The sequence below is a fragment of the Neovison vison genome, chromosome 11, assembly GCF_020171115.1.
Source record: "Neovison vison isolate M4711 chromosome 11, ASM_NN_V1, whole genome shotgun sequence".
NCBI classification, from domain to species: domain Eukaryota; kingdom Metazoa; phylum Chordata; class Mammalia; order Carnivora; family Mustelidae; genus Neogale; species Neogale vison.
Window position 1 is genome coordinate 188,021,763 of NC_058101.1, and position 16,087 is coordinate 188,037,849.

A 16,087-nucleotide genomic window follows, 5' to 3' on the forward strand; every position below is an offset into this window, starting at 1 on the left:
AATAAACATTAATTGTTTAAGACTCTCCATCTATGAGAACGTGTGATCGCAGCCCAAGCAGACCAAGATCTAAGGATTCTCCTCTTTTAGAAATCCGGTTTAGTTAGAGTCAGCTCTCATCCTGAAATGCCGTTTCCTCCCTCCTCCCAAGCTCTTGCTCCCGGGAGCCGACGCTTTAGCTCACATTTGAAGAGTCTGTCTCAGCTACCGTGGGGTCTTCTGTCTGACTCAGACAATCAAAGAACATTTGTAATGAAGTTAAAACACCTCAGAATGAGGTCAGAGATTCAGCCAGAAAGCCCAGATTTTGGTGTCAGTGTTGCCCGTGGGATGCACATGAACACCATGTTTAGCTCGGAGCAGTGAACATGTGGCTATAACCTCTGGCGGGTGGCCTGTCTCTCTGTTCCAATGCTAGCCAGCCTAAGTCCCAGTCAGCCTTGGCCTTCACGGAGTGCCAGGCCCGCTGTAGCCACCAGTGACTCTGTCAGAGTCAGAACATGATCTGCTGGCTCCAAGTCCAGGGTTTCCCCTCAAGCCCATCAGTACATATATTCAAAAACTAGGCTTGCTTCATTTCCATTTTCTCACTTTGCTACTTCTTAGAATTCTACATTTTGAGCATCCTGACCTCCCCAACATTCCATAATCCTCTGGAAAGTGACACAGCAAATAGGCTGCATGCACAGTGCAAACAGAAGCTGATTTCCTTTTTCCATCATCTAAAAAGCACATAAGGTAATTTCTAAACCAGCAGTAAAATCTATTTATAAAGAAAGCTGATTTGTTTTCTGCACTTTCTAGCACAGAGGTTCAATTTATTTCCTTACCATAAAAAGAGCCATTACTTTTTTTAAACAATCATAGTTAGTGTATTTTAGAAATGTTTTAATTTCAAAAAAAAAAAATCAACTTGCAAATTACAGTGCAAATAGCTTTCTTAAAATGGCCCCATTTTAGACCCAGTTTGCTGATTGATGATTTCGCTGTGCTTCAAGGCAGATGATTTCACAGTCGTTGGGTATATAATATAATGATGCTTTTATAAGGCTTTAGTATCACTAAAAATATAATTATTATAAATGAAATTGCAAGGGAAAAGGGGAAATCTTCACTCTGACAATGTTCAATTTTGACCTTATTGCTAAAAATCATGTTTCTATAAGAATAAACCCTACACATTCCTTCTATGGGACAAACCTAATAGCATCCTAAAAGCTAAATAATTATAAAAGAGGAAATATGGTAATTTTTTCAAGTACCTTGTGTTCCTGGGATCTGCTGCCTTGTGTTACTAGAAAGGAAACAGCAGCACCTTGTGGACAAATAAGAAAGTGGATACATTTTCCTCAAGTAGTATCCAATTGTATTAAAAATACTATTTTTTAGGTTTGTAGAACCCTTTCTCCAAAAGAAATAGTGTCACATCTATATTTCAAGGACAGCATAGCCTTGCTTCTAGAGATTTATAAATGATCCCCAAAATATTTTCAGGGGGACACATCACATAAGCATAGCTTCATGGACTCTGAATTCCAAATTTGAGTAGGGAAAAAATGATACTGATTTCTTTGGATGTACCCAAACTTAGAAGACTGACAAAAAAAGGCTTTAATCAGATAGGTATCAGTGATGTCGATTCACACGATTCCTAATTTATGGCAATATCATAATCTAAAAAGCGAATTCCAGCAACAACAGCACAAAAGGAAAGGGAAGGAAATGAGAGCTCAGACTCTACCTCCACACTCCTGAACTCCTCCTCCTGTCTACCAGTCAACAAAGTCCCCAACCTCTGCCTTATCCTCTCAACTCTCCTCCCCTCAGTGCACCTGCTTCCAGGGACCACTGACTGCCTCCTCAGAACATTTGGAAGTCAGCAAAACACCAAAATGTATACCCTGACCTTTTATCTGTCCGCCATTTACTATCTGTTTGACTAAGTCCAAGAGGGGCTGGGTGCCTCATCCAAGATCCAGGCAGTACACCCTTATGGTCACATGCCCTTGTAACTTCCCACTTCCACAGTGGAAGGCTTTGCTCCTCCTCTTGTTGCATGGGAATTGCCCCATATATCATACCTTTAACCAAGACATTCCCCTCACCCTGACTGCACTTAAGACAGACTTCTTCCTGACACGAGGTCCTGGACCTCCCTTTTCTTAGAATATTTACTTTAGAAAACTTATAACTAAAAATTATTTCTATCCTTTTGAGAAATAAATCATTTTTAAAGCCTCCTGCCACTTTTACAACTCAGGAATGTCTTTCTCAAGGATCTGGGAGCCATGCCTTTGAAATGCAATCCTCAGGAGAGATAGCATTCCTATCTCCCAGTCTCTATGGGAGGGTGGGGGCCTAAATTTGATGGGTGCCTTGCTCCAAGTAATAAAACTATCTCCTGTTATGGAGATACAAGAAAGCTTATTTTTCCTTTGGTTCAACCCCAATAGTGTACACAGATGGCCCATGCTCTCCCTTCCACCCTACCTCTTAAAATCCTCATGACCCTTTGTTTCAGTGAACTTGAATTCAGACTGGATTCTCAGCTCTCTCCTCTACTGCAACAGCCTTGCATAAAGTCTTCCTTACTGGTTTAACTTTGTGTTGTGCAATTTTGTTTTCTTCGACACTTCCACCCTTTCTAACTAAATAAAATCTACAGTGAAATCCTAACAGAATGGTGTATGGCCAAACTTGACTCTTGAATACGCAAACAGAACCCTATGGGATTTTAAAACCCATATCAACCTCAATAAATTGTTTCTCAGAATTACTGTCTTGTTACAGGTTTCAAGTTCTTATTTTGGATTTGACAAGGAGAATGCTTAATTTTAGTAAGTTCCTACCTACTTTTAATTTCTACTGTCACAATCCTAATGTTTTCCATGACAATGGATACTTCTGTCTGAGCAAAGGAAATGTCCAAACAGAGCAAAGAAAAATCTCACCAATGTATTTCAAAAAGTTATCTTCATTTAATATGGGTAGCTTAACTTAACATTCCTATGAGGTAATTATTATTATTAGCCCCATTTTCTGGGAAATTAAGATTTATAATTTGTAAATAGCAAGGTTATGTCACATAGCATGGTAGATAAAGCAGAAATACAAAGAAACAATGCATTGAGAAGTGAAGGAAGGAGTAGGGTTGGAGGGATGTATTTAGGTTAACTAGGGAAGGGGAAAAAAATCTAAGAGGATCCAAATTCTTGTTAGAAAAAGGAATGGTCAGGACATTGGGGACTCGGTAAGATAGAAGAGGTGAATTGGCAGTAAGAAAAGGGAGAATCAGAAAGAACAAGGACATCAGATACCACCACACTGAGAGTAGGTCTCAATTATTGAAGAGTTAAGTTTATAGCCATGGGAGTGTGCAGCTCAATTGAAGTGGAAGTAAAAGTCAATGGAGTATTAAATTATAACACGTAATACATTGCTTGACATATGGTAGATTCCCCAGAAATAGTAATAACCTTAAGAAAATCAGGAACTCCAAGGCTACTTACAGATGGTAAGCTGTTTTCATCATATTTAACTATGTGGACATGTTAGTATGCTCTCTAATAGGGGAAATAATTCAACAGCCTTGATTACAGGCTGTTAAAAGGATACCTCAGATCATGACCCATCTAACCCTAACCGTAACCACAAAGTATTAGAATTGCCAGAGCAAAGTAAGGAAAAAATGTGAAAGTAGGGAAAAAATGTGAAAGAATTTCAGATGGACCAAAGAGATGACCAGCTGTCTTCAATGGAAAATTCTACCTTGTCTAGCACAACCTTTGGGTTATCTGATTCTATGGGGTCCCTGGGCCTTTCTTGTCTTTAAGCTATTTCCAATTTCTATAAATTGCAAATCACTGATAGCACTACAAATGATTCTTTTCTATAGACTTGAAAATGACTGACTTCTGATGGAAGTAGAATTAATATTCTTCCTCCTTCCATCTTACATAAGAAGTCAGTTTTGAATTTATGGAAGCAAATCTATTTCAGTGTTCCTTACTGCCTAGATATGTGCAGACCTTTGAATTCTCCACAGAACTCATTGTAGCATTTTACGAGATTGTTCATTAATTAATCAGTTAAATAAAATTTTTTGACAAGTGCTCTAAAAATTTGCAAGTAAATCATGATTACCCTCTTAAACAATTTTCCTTTGATATTACACGAAATGTAATTCCTGTTCCCCACCAAACCTACTGAATGAATTGAAATCAATTCATTAAAGCCCAAGAATCTGCATTCTCTGGGTGCCTGGATGGCTCAGTCAGTGAAGCATCTGACTTGATTTCAGCTCAGTTCATGATCTCTGGGTCTTGACAAGTTCCACACTAAGCTTGATTCTCCTTCCCTCTTTCCCTCTACATCACACCATTTGTGCTCGATCTCTCTCTCTCTCTCTCAAAAAAAAAAAAATCTGGATTGTTAGTAAGCTTTTCAAGTGATTTTTAGGCATATTAAAGTTCGTTAACTGCTGAGGTCTATTACTATAAACACTTGGGCTCAAATAAATTATTGTATTTATAATTCCATCCTCATCAAGGAAATTTTTGGTTAACAAAAATGGAAGAAACACTTTTATTCAATAAGAGTGGGACCAGCAATGGGTAGATTATCTAAACATTTCAGTTAAGAGGAGGAATCCTAGAAAGTATTACACATATACCTATAAAACTGTTTAACTTAAAAGCTACATGTGTAAGTAAATTTGCCAATATTTTGTTACAAGGTCAAAGCCTTAGGTAGATTCACTGGCATTTCTTGCAGAAACCATACCAGTGATGCATTGTCCCAGATTTTGAGCTTCACATTCTATATAGTGAAAACTGGGGCAAAGCAGTCCACAAACGGAGTCACAGATTTTGCAGTTTTTCCCATTTGTTTCCAGTTGTCTTGCCTACAATTTAATCTAGCAGCAACTGTTTTATTGTTTCATCTTTCCAATGCATCCAGCTCATTTTTCAGAGAACCAATACTCCTATTTTATTCATTTTCTCAACTTACATAATATTTAATTAAATGATATAATTATGACAGCAGGAACAAATGACATTAAACACCTTTGGGGACAAACACAAATGTGTCTTAGAAAATGTACAAGGTATACGATGGGAGCAGAAATATATGGGTATTAAGAGTAGATTTTTAGTACTCGCTTCGGCAGCACATATACTAAAATTGGAACGGTACAGAGAAGATTAGCATGGCCCCTGCGTAAGGATGACACACAAATTCGTGAAGCGTTCCATATTTTTATGCAATAAAATGAGGGGGTAGGAAAAGAAAAAATGAAAGAAGATGGGATCTGGAGGGAGACAAACCATAAAAGACTCAATCTCACAAAACAGGCTGAGGGTTGCTGGGGGGAGGGGGTGGGGAAAGGGGGGTGGGGTTATGGACATTGGGGAGGGTATGTGCTATGGTGAGTGCTGTGAAATGTGTAAACCTGGCAACTCACAGACCTGTACCCCTGGGGATAAAAATACATTATATGTTTATAAAAAAATCTCAAAATTAAAAAAAAAAGAGTAGACTTTTAGAAAAAGAGTAGCTCAACAGTTTTCAGCGTATAGTGGATATTAGTTATTAGGTTTAACAGGAATACCACAGAACGTTGGTTTATTGGGCAAAGCAGTTAGTGGAGATCAACTAAGGGGGCACCACCTAAATGTCTTCATTCCTCCTACTATGTCTTACTTTGTGCAGGAAATACTCCAGGATAGGGTAGATCTCTGAAAAGGGCTAGGTGATAAATATTTTAGGCTTTGCCAGTCACAAAGTCACTGTAGCAATTATGGAACTCTGTCATTGTATTACGTAGGAAACCAGCCTTAGCACATGGCTATATTCCAATAAAACTTTATTTAAAGAAATGGGAACATTGCCTGGTGGCCATGTATAGATTTTGCTTTTTGGTACAATTTTCTAAATCAGTAACTCCTAACCTTTTGTCACCAAGAATCATTTTTAATTCACCTCTTCTCCATTCCATATTTAAAAACCCTTTTTTAAAGAAAGTATATTTACTTTGTTTCCTACTTTATTTTTAATTAATCAAAGACATATAAGGCTATGCATTAGAGATTCTAATCAATATGAGATAACCAACATTATTATACTCTGTTGACTTAATACTGAATAGGAATAAAGAAATTCAGCCAGTTTTTTTAATGTGTGTAGCTTTATCGAGTATGAACATATAATTTGTTGATATTTTTTAAAATATTAATACAATTTTTGGATATCACCACACCTGATTTCCCATTCTTACATTCAAGGATTCCTTAGGAGCTTGGGAGATCATCCAGAAAAATAATAAATATGGACAGAATGGACTTGAACTACACTTTAGACCAACAGATATTCCATACATACTTTAGACCTAATAGACATATAAAGAACATTCATTACAACAGCAGAACATGTACTTTTCTCAAGCACACAGAATATTCTCTGGAGTAAAAGAGAGTTCACAAAACAAGTCTTAGCAAATTTAAAAAGATTAAAAGATTAAAATCAACCACCTTTTCTGACCACAATGGTATGAAACTAGAAATAAATATAGGAGGAAATCTGCAAAATTCACTAATTTATGGAACTTAAATAACATATTCTTTAATAACAACTACTTAAATAAGAAATAAAAAAGAGAAATTGAAAATATCTTGAAGCAAACAAAAATGGAAACAGCATACTAAAACCTATGGGAGGCAGCAAAAGCAGTTCTAAAAAGAAAGTTTATAGTGATAAATGTCTACATTAAAAAAAACAAAGATCTCAAGTAAAGATCCTAATTTTACCCTTTAAGGAACTGGGAAAAGAATAAATTCAACCCAAAGTTTTCTGAAGGAAGAAAATCACAAAGATCAGACCAGAAATAAATGAAATAAGAAAGCAGAGAAACATTAGAAAAGATCGATGAAATTAATATCTGGTTTCTTAAAAAGATAAATAATATTGACAAAGATTTAGCTAGAATTATTAAAAAAAAGAAAGATTCAAATAAATAAAATCACATAAATGAAAGAGGAGACATTATGTCTGACACCACAGAAATAAAAAGGATCCTAAGAATTACTTTAAATAATTACATGCCAATAAATTGGATGACCAGGAAGAAGTGGCCAAATTCTCAGAAGCATACAACTAAGACTAAATCATGAAAAAAAAGAAAAGAATAGATAACCTGAATAGTCCAATAATGAGTAATCAAAAATCTCCCAACAAAGAAAAGTCCAAGGCCAGATGGTTTTCCTGGTGAATTCTACCAGAAATTTAAATAATTAACACCAATATTTTTCAAACCCTTAAAAAAACTGACTCCCAAATCTATTTGGAAAAAAAAAAAAACAAAAAACTGACTCCCACACTCATTTTGTGAGGCCACCACTACCCTGATAACAAAGCCAGGTAAGGACACTACAAGAAAAGAAAACTACAGACCAATATCTCTGATGAATTCAAATGCAAAATTCTCAACAAAATATTAGCAAAGTGAATTCAACAGCACATTAAAAAATCATATACCATGATCAAGTAGAATTTATCTCTGGGATCCAAGAATGTGTCAACATACACAAATCAATAAATGTGATATACCATTTTAATAGAATGAAAAACAAAAATCATATAATCCTGTCAATAAGATGAAGAAAAAGGAGTTGACAAAATATAACAACCTTTCATTACAAAAAAAACTGAACAAATTGGGTATAGAAGGAATGTACCTCAGATAATGAATACAGGTATGACAAGCCCAAAATTAACCTCCTGCACAATGGTGAAGGTTGAAAGCTTTTCCTCTCAGATCAGGAAGAACACAAGGGCTCCCACTCTTACCACTGCTATTAAACATAGTACTTGAAATCTTCACTAGAGCAATCAGACAAGAAAAAGAAATAGAAGACATCCAAATCAGAAAGGAAGAAGCAAAACCATCTTTGTTTATAGATGATATGATCTCATATATAAAAAATCCTAGACTCCAGGAAAAAACAAGTTCTAATTAACCAATGAATTCAGTAAGGTTGCAGAATATAAAATCAACATACAGAAATCAGTTGCATTTCTATTCTAAAAACAAAAATCTGAAAAAGAAAATTATAAAAATCCCGTTCACAATAGTATCAAAAACAATAAACTACTTAGGAATAAATTGAACCAGAAAGGTGAAAGAGCTGTAAAATAAACATGACAAGACTTTGATGAAAGACATTTAAGAAGACACAAATGGAAAGATATCTTGTGTTCGTGGATCAGAAGAATACTTTTAAATGTCTAAACTACTCCAAAGCCATCTACAGATTCAATGTAGTCCCTGTTAAAATTCCAGTGGCATTTTTCACAGAAATTTTTTTAAAAATCCTAAAAATTAATATGGAACAACAAAATATCCTGAATAGTAAAAGCATTCCCGAGAAAGAGATAAAGCTTCATACCTCCTCATTTCAAGCTATTAAAAGCTACAGTAATCAAAACAATATGGTACTGGCATAAAAATAGATATGTAGACCACTGGTACATAATTGAGAGCTCGGAAATAAACCTTTGTATAAATGGTAAACCAATATTTCACAAGTGAGCCAAAAATACCTGAGGATATAAAAGGATACTCTCTTTGAGAAAAGATGCTGAGTAAACTGGATAATCACATGCAGAGAAATTAAATCAGACCCTATCTTATGTCATTCACAAAAATTAACTTGGAAGAAATTGAAAAACTTAAGACCTGAAATCATAAAACTCAGGGAAAACATGGGGGAAGGCTCCTCAACATTGAGCTCCACAATGACTTTTTGGATGTAAGACCAAAAGCACAAGCAACAAGAGCAAAATAAACAGGTGAGACTACATCAAACTAAAAAACTTCTGCACAGCAAAAGAACTGATTGACAAAATGAAAAAGCAACCTACAGAGTGGAATAAAAATATTTGTAAATCATATATCTCATAAAGGAGTAATATCTAAAATATATAAGGAACTCAAAATCTCAATAGCAAATAAAAAATAAATAAAATCCTATTAAAATAGGCAGAGAAACTAAATAGGCATTTTTCCAAAAAAGACATACAAATGGCCAACAGGTACATTAAAAGATACCCAACACCACTAGTCATCAGAGAAATGTAAATTGAAACCACAATGAGATATCATTTCACTCCTGTTAAAATGGCTAATACCAAAAAGACAAAAAATAACAAGTGTTGGCAAGGAAGTGAAGAAAAGGAAATCCTATGCCTTGTTGGTGGGAATATTTTCCACAATGGAAAACAGTACGGAGGCTCTTGAAAAAATTAACACTACAACAACCATATGATCCAGCAATCCTGCTTCTGGGTATATAAAGAAAAGGAAATTAGTATCTTTTTTCTTTTTTAAATATTTATTTATTTATTTATTTGACAGAGGTCACAAGTAGGCAGAGAGGCAGGCAGAGAGAGAGAGAGAAGGGAGGAAGCAGGCTCCCCGCTCAGCAGAGAGCCCGATGCGGGGGCTTGATCCGAGGACTCTGGGGTCATGACCTGAGCTGAAGGCAGAGGCTTTAACCCACTGAGCCACCCAGGCACCCCAGGAAATTAGTATCTTAAGGAGATATCTGCATTCCCATGTTCATTGCAGCCTTATTTACAACAGCTAAGATATGGAAATAACCTAAGTGTTACACACACACAAAATGGAATATTTATAAACTACAACGGAATACTATTCAAGCCATTAGAAAAAAAGAGATCTTCCATTTGAGTAACATGGATGTGTCTGAGGCCATTATGCTATACAAAAAAAGTCAGAGAGAAAATAAATACTGTATGATCTCACTTATTTGTGGAATTCTTTAAAAAGCAAACTCATAGTAACAGCAAATGATGATTATCAGAGGCAGGAAAAGTGAGGAAAATGGGGGGATGCTGATAAAAGCTTCCAATTATACGATAAATAAGTTCAGGGGATCCAATGTACAACATAGTGATTATGGTTAACAATACAGTATTATCTTCTTGCAAGTTACTGAGAGAGTATATCTTAAATGATCTCACTGTGAAAAAAAAGTAAATTATGTGTGAGAGGTTGGAGGCTTTCTCTAATGATATAGTGGTAATAATTTCTCAACATGTAACTATGTCAAACTAAGACCTCGAACCTATACAATGTTGTATGTCAATTACATCTCAATAAAGCTGGGTAGATAAATAAACAAACAAAGCACACAAATGAATATCAAGGCTGCTCTGATGCATTAATGAGAAACAAAAATAACTTTGAGAGCAGATTAACTCCAACAAAAAAATATTTAGGAGCCTCAGGATCTTAGATTGGAAACCACTGCTCCATGTAAAGAAATGAATGAACAAAAAAAAAAAAAAGAAAAGAAAAGAAAGAAAGAAAGGGGGAGGGAAGAGGGATAGGCATAGCCAAAAATTGTAAATTAATCAATGGTCGTGTATTTTATTAATCAGTTTGTCAATTTTATGGTGACAGATCCAACAGGATAACATGGATTATGGTAACACCACCTCTAGGAAGATTTTATTTTAGCTCACTGACCATATTATCAATATCATCCTGAAATATTCTCAACTTTTGACTTAATTCTGTGAACAATTCTGTTACCAGTCACTCTACACACTCCTTAATAGAAGGAACGGTGTTGAGAAGGGAAAATAATTACGGGAATAAAAATTGTTGTTTCTGGCTCCGGTGAGACAAAAGTGAACAATCAATATTTCTTAAAGAATTATAAAAATTGGGCGCCTGGGTGGCTCAGTGGGTTAAGCCGCTGCCTTCGGCTCAGGTCATGGTATCAGGGTCCTGGGATCGAGTCCCACCCACATCGGGCTCTCTGCTCAGCAGGGAGCCTGCTTCTCTCTCTCTCTCTCTCTCTTTCTCTCTCTCTGTGCCTGCCTCTCCGTCTACTTGTGATCTCTCTCTGTCAAATAAATAAATAAAATCTTTAAAAAAAAAGAATTATAAAAATTGGGATGTCAGAATAAATTCAATGTATCTATTAATGTAAACTGAATGGACACTATTTACTGGTATCAGGAGGTTGTATAACAACAATGAGTTTAATTTCATTGAATAGAGTTGAAAATTCACTGTAGCTTTGTAGCATTATGGGTTACCTTCATGCATTCTGTTTTCCTTTTTCTTTTTTTTCCCCTCCTCAATAATAAATTTAGCCAATCCAGTTTTTAAAATATAATATTTTTTAAGATTTTATTTATTTATTTATTTGACAGAGACAGAGAGAGAGAGAGAGAGAGAGAGCTAGCAGGGGGAGGGCCAGAAGAGAGGGAGAGAGAAAAAAATCTCTAATAGACTCCCACTGAGAGCAGACCTGACTCAGAGCGCAATATCAGGACCCTGAGATCATGACCTGAGCTGAAATCAAGAGCTGCCACCCAGACCAGACACCTCTAAAAACATAATATTTTTAGCAGATTAATGGCTTTTGACATAGTTGCCTACTAATGTTTATCAGCGCTCCTAATCAAAGTTCTATTTCCTCCATTCTTTCTTCTTCATCATACTTACTGATTTTATTTTTTTGTATCAGATCTAAATGTTTCTCCTGTGTTTCTTTTAAACCAAACAACAGAAGAGGATTTTAGTAAAGTTAGTGCACTTGGTCTGAACCCAACCTAGACCTTGCCACTCTCGTGCGGAAATCACTATTAATTGTAATCTTTTGCTACCAGAATACGGAGGAAGAAAGTACCGTCTGCCCTTGTCAAAATAAATTGTTTTACCTCGCTCTTAAAAAATCAATGGATTAGTATATTCCTTCCAGCTAAATCAAGAAATAAAAATTTGGAAATGTAAAACATGCTGTTGAGTTTCTACATAAGGATGCTAACAGAGCATAAACAACAACTTAAATTTTCATTTCAAATGAAAGACAGTTTTTAAGAGGGGAAGGGTTAGTAATTTGTTAAAAGCCTTCAATTTAAATTGCTACAACCACACATAAGGATTTTCTTTCATTTAAAGCCTTTCACAAGAACACTTTAAAGCGTAATTGGTTTCTCCCCTAAATCTAGTCCAAAGTCACAGTTTACAACTGAACATCAAAGAAAATTTCAGGCATGATTTTGAAGCTCTTGCACTTTACAAACTTCTGTTTGCAACATTAGATTTCTAACATTTTAACTATCTTTTTTTTTTCTCAGCAATAAACTACCTTCCTTTCTACCCCTACTCCTCATTTCATTTAATATACAATTTTTCTGAGTATTCTTACCCATCTTTAATTTTAAATATGACAGAAGTATATAATACAGTACAGTACATCTAGTATATGTATAAATATTTTATCTAGTCAGACAACTTTTCTTTAAAAGATATTTTATTTTTAGAAATTTGGGGAAAAGCCTTCTTCAGCTGCCAGCAATGAAAATACACAAGCTAGGTCAAGGTTTCCCAAATTTGTTGAGCTGGAAGAATCGTTTTTGACAGTTGTCAAAAATACCCATTCCTGGGTCTCTTCAATGATCTTCTGAATAAGAATCCTTGTGTGAAGGGCCTGGGAATCAGTATCTTAACAAATACCTGCCATCGTTCTTACCAGTAAAGCTTGGAAAATCACACAAGGATCCCAGTCATTAAATAACCTTGAAAACTTGGAACAATTACTGAAAACACATGAACAGAATTTCAAAATCCTCCCTTTCGCTGAATACAGTGTTTGTTCACACCTCCTCACCCTCCTTAACTCATCAAGAACCTAGAGGACTTATGGAACTCCTGAAAGCCACTGACATCCAGGAGGATCTGGAAATAGAATTCATGAAGAGGAAAAGCAGCTGTTTAACTTAAAAACCGAGGGTGGGAATAGAAGGGAGAGTCATGAATTTATCCTAATTTAAGCATAAGGTATTGATTTGGTTCTACAAATGAAATTGGCCTCATTGTTATTTTCTGTAACTCTGTGCTATAACTCTTATGTGTATATAGTGGCTGAGCAAGAAGGAATGAAATCCCGAAATGCAGAATGTACTAATCCCTATTTGCTTCCCATGCAGCCAGTCAGTAGCAAGCTGCTCTTACCTCTTCTCCAGCTACTCTCTAGGTCAAGCCAACTTCCCTCCACACTGCTCTGGTGAAAACTCTTACCCACATGTCACCTGTGGGTTAACTCAATGCCTTTCCTTCGATTCTGTCCTTCTCAACTCCTGAGATATTAAATAATGTTGATCTTTATGGAGTTTCTACTCCATCTTGATTTCTATAATTCTACTGTAACCCTGTTACTGCCATCCTTTTTTATCTTCCTGTCTTCCCTTTTTCCTTCTACCCCCCTACGGTATGGTTGTATGCTTTAGTGCCTGCTCTTCTGGTCTCTCCACATTCATTCCTTCAGAGCATGCATCCATTCTCTTGCTTTCAACATTCCTGCCAATGTGATGACAACCTATAATAATAATGAGGTTGGTGATAGTCACAACTGACATCTACTGAGCACTTACTTGTGGGTCGTAACCACTCTACATGAATTACACCATTAAATCCTCATAACTCTCAGAGGTACTATTACTAACCCCATTTGAAGAGATGAAGAAATTGAGTTTTTGCCAAATGTCACTTATAAAAGCCAGCACCCTCTCATCCTATCTCTTTTGTTCACGGCTCTGGGAATTTTTTCAATGTGGCCCAGATTGTTAAAAGAAAAAGGCTGAAGTAGTGTGAAAATATTGGAAAAGATGTGATAATAGTATGCAAGGATACTGACCTATCAAAATTTTGCTATGGTTTTGTTTTCTGAGTTAGTTTTGAGATGGGCCCAACCTGATTCTATGGTGCCACCAGGAATCATGAGTTTAATAATGTCTCCTAAGAGTCTTGAAGCCAACTGGTCTCTAAGTTTTCTACATTATGTAAAGAGTTGCAGCTTGAGTAAGAGAGTTTTGGTATCACTTACACAACCCATCACATTGTTTTGTGCCAGTCGTAGTATATTGATACCCAGTGTTGTGTTTGGACCAGCCCCTGTTCTCCTTATTATGATTGCAAGATGCCCTTCAACAACAATGGGAAACTTTGAAAAAACCAGAAGTATAAGACCTGGAAATTACACAGCACAGCTGAGGCCACACAGCAAGTTTGCACAGGGCAGCGGGACAGGGCATGGCGAGCACAGAAGTGTGCACAGGCTAAGGGTTCTGCTTTTATTGGAGCGGGGGGTGAGGGTCTAAGGTTTTATAGCCTCACTCTTAGGGAATTTAAAACATTCGAGTGAAAATTTAAAGCTCAGGAAGAGAAAAGACAAGTGATCTAAATGGTCAACTATTGAAATCAACCAAGATCACAAAGGAGCCTCAGTGGGGCACGCGGTGACCTGAGTCTTTATCTAGTCTTGTGGTTGGCAAAGTTTTTGTTTTTGAGATAACCATCTTTTGTCAGTTGCTTGTATTACAAAAAGAAAAGCCAAGGCTCAGGGCTTACACAGCGTAGGCCAAGTGCTGCCTAAAAACCATCCTAGAATACCGTTCTGTTCATCTCATCCCGTGAAATTTAATCTCTCATAACTGGTTCCTGATTTCATGCAAATTTTTCAGCTAGAAAATGAAAAGTTTCACTGTGCCTTCTCAATCCTGGTTCCCACCACTGTATTGTACGTGCTCTTTCTCCAAACAACTGGGCCATTCACTGCTGTGAAAAGTCCAGCCCTCCTCTAGCTTCTTGCCTTTGTCCATACTGTTGCCACCATCTTAGCACCAAGCATACAGTGTCTTTGCAGAGATGATTGATCAATAAATAAGGAATGGATCTCCAGTGGTCTCCAGGATATGCTACACCCCTCCAATTTTCTTTCTCCGGTTTTTCTACCACAACCCCTCCTATTTAATCAAGCCACACTCCTAAATGCTCCACTCCATTATCCCACAGGTATACCTCAAGCTTTAGAATCTTAACATGTTAACAGATGTTAACAGATAAACATGTTAACATGTTTATGCAGGGTCTACTTTGAGGCAAGTACTGCATGGGGTGTGCGTGAAACAAAAATAAATAAGCTACTTACGTTTCTGCCCTGAAAAAGCACACAATTAGCTACAGAATGAGAAAGGCAGGATATTGGAGGATGGTGTTTTGTTGGAGTGTTAACCTGAAAAATAAAACTGTCAGTTATTTTACTAGCAAAAATGGGTTTAGTAGGGAATAACAGGATTCCAATTTGGGACATGCAAGCTATGGCAAAACCATGGGCAAGTTTAACAAAGAAAGAAGAGGAACATTACTTTGCATGGAAGAAGGAGGAGGCTGGGAGGGGTTATTCTTAACAAAAGTCCATGGGGGGGGGAATCCAGGTGATGAAGGTTTCTAATGGGCTGAACTACAGCGGTAGAAGATCTTGTAGAAGTACCTGGTAGGAGACACAATATACATCTTTCCCTTGCAGAGACTGGTAATTCATTCTTTCACGCTGATGATTCTTCTTTTGGGGGTCTGTAATTGACAATTCTTCCTGTAATTCAAGTTGAGTGTAAAGACTTCACCTAACTTCCTTTTCTCTCCTCCTTTCTCCATTTTAGTGAGGTTTCCCTTTATTAATATTCAAAGAAGCAAATGATGCCCCAGTTTGTCTTAAAGGTTGAAAAACTGCGCCAAGTGAAGAGCGTGGGAAAGAGGATAGGGCAGCATTCCAGGCAGCAGGAGCAAAGAGAAAGCATTCAAACATTTCCAGCTGCTTAGTGTGACTGGAAGGAAGGTGGCAGGGTTAAGTGGTGGGAAAAGAGGCCAGACTGTCAATAGTTTATTAAGTGATGCCAGTATTTTCCCTACCGAAAGTAATAGGTAGCCTTTGATACATTTTAGATAGGGGAATAATCAGCTATTTCTCTAGAAAGATCAGTCGGGTAGCTTTATCAGAGATGGTTTGGAAGCGGGGGAAAATGGAATCAGGCAAGTGAACTATGAATCTGTTGAAGAGATTGGAGCAGGCAGGAGAAATACTCAAGTGACTGAGACGGAAAGCCTCTGTAGAGACCCATCCTACACAGACTTCTCTGATTACATTAGTTTCCAACGTCAACCTCCCGCCCCACCTCCACCCAAATTCCTACAACACTTGTGAAATCTGTG

The 16,087-nt window shown here is 36.8% G+C and overlaps 1 non-coding gene across 1 annotated transcript; it reads left to right on the forward strand.

The window, feature by feature from the left end:
• The first annotated feature begins 5,154 nt into the window (after window positions 1-5,154).
• On the forward strand, window positions 5,155-5,261 carry LOC122890681. The gene has a single exon (XR_006381131.1). It is a non-coding gene; the product is annotated as a U6 spliceosomal RNA (small nuclear RNA).
• Window positions 5,262-16,087: the final 10,826 nt, after the last annotated feature.